The sequence below is a fragment of the Polypterus senegalus genome, unplaced genomic scaffold (genome assembly GCF_016835505.1).
Source record: "Polypterus senegalus isolate Bchr_013 unplaced genomic scaffold, ASM1683550v1 scaffold_2786, whole genome shotgun sequence".
NCBI lineage: Eukaryota > Metazoa > Chordata > Cladistia > Polypteriformes > Polypteridae > Polypterus > Polypterus senegalus.
Genome location: NW_024384912.1, coordinates 1 through 4,987, shown reverse-complemented (window position 1 = coordinate 4,987; position 4,987 = coordinate 1). Strand labels below are relative to the sequence as shown.

The 4,987-nt window shown below is 40.1% G+C and overlaps 1 long non-coding RNA gene across 1 annotated transcript; it reads right to left on the bottom strand.

The window, feature by feature from the left end:
* Window positions 1–2,160: 2,160 nt before the first annotated feature.
* Window positions 2,161–4,266, bottom strand: LOC120522150. Its single transcript, XR_005632297.1, has 3 exons — window positions 4,113–4,266; window positions 3,961–3,994; window positions 2,161–2,227 (listed from the first exon to the last, which is right to left on the bottom strand). It is a non-coding gene; the product is annotated as an uncharacterized LOC120522150 (long non-coding RNA).
* Window positions 4,267–4,987: the final 721 nt, after the last annotated feature.

Genomic DNA, 4,987 nt, shown 5'->3' with positions numbered 1-4,987 from the left:
CAGCTGTGCACCCAAGACACACAGCAGAATGAATTCTACAGGGAGGAGTGGAAAAAAATGTTGATATTAGTGACTGCGAGAGAGTCAGAGAGTCAGAGGAAATGACAACTTTCAGTACCAGCTGTTAAAGACAAGGCGGGCACAGACTGAAATGGCGTATCTGTTCATTTTTCATTGAGTAAATTGTTGCAAAATTAAATTTTCATTATTTTTATTTCAGTAACCATACCATTATCTATATGTGCTGTTTAAATGAAGATCCATTATTTATATATGTACACCTATATTAAAAATGAAATAAAAATCATGAGGTGTGCTTACTTTTTCACATGACTGTGTATGTACACATTAATGGTAGTTTATATTGTATTTATTTTTGTGTGTGAAGAACATTGGGCTTCATTTATTACATTCAGTGTGCTGTATAAATAAATTATTATCAATAAAATAAGGGAACGACTGACATAGAAAAGCTAGAGAGGGAAGAGGCTGGAAGTCAGAAAGAATAAACAGCAGGAAGTGAAGAGAAAACTAATGGAGGACCTGGGGCCTCATGTATAAACGGTGCGTACGCACAGCAACTTTTCCACGTTCAAATCGCGATGTATAAAACCTACACTTGGCGTAAAGCCACGCACTTTTCCACGGTACCTCATGCCTTCTCGTACGCAAGTTCTCTGCTCGGTTTTACAGACTGGCAGCACCCAGCGTCAAAGCAGTGCTACTGTTCCTGTGTGGTTATCCTTTATTTTATAAATACACTGAAACTAACCGCATATTGTTTATTAGTGTAACGCATCTGATTGTAATTAACTCGTAACAATATAATGGTCCAGGGAACAGCCATAGTACTCCAAATACCAGAACTGCTTCTCCTTCTCCTTCTTCTTCTTCTTCTTCTTTCAGCTGCTCCAGTTAGGAGCTGCCACAGCAGATCATCTTTTTCCATATTACTCTCACTCTTACTGTTTTATAACGTGCTTTAACTATCATCATAAAATTGATATCACGTATACATCTCGGTATTTTAGATATTCAGAGAGCTGTAATATCACGAATGTAATGGATTCTGTGTCCAGTTGAAGGAAGAGAGCCAGTTTAAGAAGCAAGTAGTGATTCACACACACATAGATCACATACGAGTAGAAGATCAAATACAAAACAAAGCATTTAACGTGCTACTTTAATTACGATGTGATTTGAGAAACTGGTTAATTAAACGATTTTAAGATGAAGTTTATAATGTTCTATTTTAATGACAAAATAAACTACGTGATTAAAGTGGAAATGTCGAGATTGAAGTTGACATTTCGTGCTTTTTCCTCACCGTGTGCCTTTTTTTCTCTGTACCCTAATAAGCTTTCATATGACACTCAGACGGTGGGCTACAACTCTTCTTTTCACGGCGACTTTGATATGTGACTTCTTTTTTATTTCCGGCACTGTGCGATTTTGTGAATGTGAGCTTTCAAGTTTCTCCAACACGCTATGTCACTCGATCAACTTCCTTTTGTTGATTATTCCACGGTTTATTTAAACAAATTGTCTGTTTTTCCTTTGCCTCCACTTGGTATTCGCTGAAATTCTTATATTTTCCCCGTGCTTTTCCCATTGTCTTTTCACAGAAGGCTGAGCTTAAGGGTGATTTATATTGATTTGCATATTCAAAGAGGCATAATTCTGGGAGGAGTTGGGGCGTTACATAAAGCGCGTGCACGAGTGTTACTTTTCACGCTGACCGGGATTTATGGAGCGGAAGAACGTGGAAGTTGGAGTACGCACAGATTCCTGCATCTGGATTTTATTGTGCGTAAGCACATTTCGGCTTTTGTGCTTACGCCATGTTATAGTGCGAGTTCTACGCACAGCGTTATACATGAGGCCCCTGGTGTAGTCGGCAGGATTTTATTTGATGTGCATTTAGTTTTTTTTTAGTTAACTTGACACTTAAGAGAGTCAAATTCAACTGACTGCCTTGGTGTTTCACTTCCTGATCCTCTCTATCCCATAATGCACCTCTCTCAGGATTGCCACACTTACAGCTCACCAGTCACACAACACTCACACAGCATTTTCTGCTGGTCACACTTTCATATCACAAGCCTGGCCGGATATTAACATTTCTTCAGTGATGATCCATTCAGTCAAAGTACAAACTCACAATTTAAAAACTCCTCTCAGCTCCGAGGTGCAGGGGGCTGTTAGGTGGAAGATGAAGCTTCGAGATCTGAAAGTAAAAAGAAAAGAGAAACTGTGAAGATGGCATCGTGTGATGTTAGTTAAATTCTGAAACACGTATTAGAAGTGCACTGCAGTTAAAATAAAACACAAAATGGCGCGCAGCTGAGGCACAAAACATCAAAGTGCAATGACAGTGCAGAATCAGCACACAGCATACAAACGTACACATCTATAAATATACAGTGCCCTCCATAAAGTTGTGGACAAAGACACGTTAATTCTTGATTAATCCCTCTGCTCCACAGTTTAAAATTGTAAATCAATTAATTCAGATGTGATTAAAGCGCATATTGTAGACATTCATTAAAGGGAATTTCCAGACATTTCAATCACACAACCCTTTTCCTACGTGTACCCCCGTTTCAGGGTACCACAACATTTGGGACAATTGGCGTGTTTGTGATTCCTCAGGTGTGTTTCATGGCTTCATAAGATACCTCGGCTTGCTTCCACCCTTTGGAGTCTTTAGTTGCCATTGCTGAACATGAGGACAAGAACTGTGCCAATGAAAGTCAAAGAAGCTGAGAATCATAGCATTGGAGCCATCAGTAAGACCTTAGGATGACCAAAATCAACTGTCTGGAATATCAGGAGGCGGAAAGATCGCAATGGTAAGTTCAATAATCACAATGGAAATGGTGGACCAAAGACCACCTCCACTGCTGATGACAGAAGAATCCTCACTATGATAAAGAAAAAGCCCCAAGCGCTGGCAGCAGATGTGGATGTGTCAGAGACGGCATGGACAGAAATACAGAAACCACACTGCAATATGCAGAGCACTCATTGGCCACAAAACCTGGACGGCCAAATTACAGTTTGTGAAAAAAGACTTCAAAGAGCCTACATAATTCTGGGAGAGGGTCTTGTGGACAGATAAGACAGAGTGATGGCAAGAGCAAAGTGTGGAGACGAGGAGGAACTGCCCAAGATCCAAAGCAGACCACCTCATCTGTTAAACACGGTGGGGGGTGTTATGGTTTGGGCATGTACGGCTGCCACAGGTCCTGGCATACTGCTCTTCATTGATAGTGGAACTGCTGACGACAGTGGCACCATGAATTCTGAGGTGTGTAGAAACATCTGATCTGCTCAAGTTCTAGTAAATGCTTTCCGACTCGCTGGATGCCCCCTCATCCTACAACAAGGTAATGATGCAAACATACGTCTGAGGCAACACAGGAGTTTGTCTAAGCTAAAAATGGGAAACACTTGAGTGGCAAAGCCAGTCACCTGATTTAAATCCATTTGCGCTGAAGAGAAACTTAAGAGAAGAAGTCCCCAAAACAAACAGCAGCTGTAGATGGCCACATTAGAGGCTTGGCAGTGCATCGCCACAGAAGATCCTCAGCACCTGGTGATGTCTATGAATCACAGACATCAAGCAGTCAATGCATGCTGGGTTCTGCGACAAAGTGCTAGATATGACTGCTATTGCTGTGTCCCAAACAATATGGTGCCTTGAAATGGGGGGACCGTGAAGAAAAAGTTTTCATTTCTACATGCTGTGACCAAAATGTATGCAAATACCTTTAAAATTAAAATCTGCAATGTAAACTTGAATTGTTTGTTAAACTGCGGAGCTGGCGGCGAAATTAAGGAAAAATGTGTCTTTGTCCCAAACATTATGGAGGACACTGTATGTAATAAAACATCGTTGGTATCAAAGGCTGATTGATGAATAAATGTTAAAGAGCAGGCCTTCTTCATACAACTCACCACTCAATATCCTCGTATCATTATTCTGGTCCTTCTAAAATGGACAATAAGATAATAAATAAGACAATAATAAATAATAATAAATAATAAATAAGACAATAAGATAATAAATACTGAATGGCCCCTCACAACAATATGAACAGACGCTGTACCTGATGTAGTCAATGTCTTGATCTGCTCCTTGACAGTCTCTTCCAGATTATTTTTCAGTTGTATCATCTTCATTCTCATTGTCTTAGAATTGAATTTAGTAGCAACAGTGTAGCTGGGCAAGTGTCCATCATCAAGAGAGACACAGAGAAATGAGGAAGTCTGCATTGGGAGAGAAGAGGGATGAGATTTCAGAGAGGATCGAAAATGTCAGAAGATGTTAAATGGATCAGTGTATGACACTTCGCCCTGTCCTGGAGGATCTTGCTATAATTCACCACGCTTTAAGTGATGTATTCTATTTAGAACAGTCAACCGCAAAATGACCTCGGACCCCTTCCAGAGACACTTAAACATTAAATATGAATAAATTAATAAAAAGATAAAGACTTAGTGAACAGACAGAGTGAAGAACAAAATGTAATAAAAATTATATATAAGTGAGAAAAGTAAATGGCAACAATCGGATCTGAAACCCCACACCTCCAACACTACACTATACGAATTACATGCACAGAATCAGTATTTCAGCGTAGTGGGACGTAAGATGTCATCGACATGACTTTCAATGAGCTTTTCATGAAGGACTCCATGACACAAGGGGACTGAGGGTACAGCGGGCAGGAGGGTGCTGAACCGACTTGACACAAAGAGCAAGGGCTATTCAGAGTTCTGAGATGAAATTAATTCAATTAAAAACAATTCTACATGTCAGAAGAAAACTCTTCAGTATAATTAATTACACAATGGTCGTTCTGCACTAGAAGATGTACCTTTGTGTGCTCATCACCATCCTCAGGTAGACGGAGCAGAGACGGCTAGTGAGAAGCTGAGGTTTATAGTGTCTGTGATGTGTGAAGTATAAATCAAAACGAGC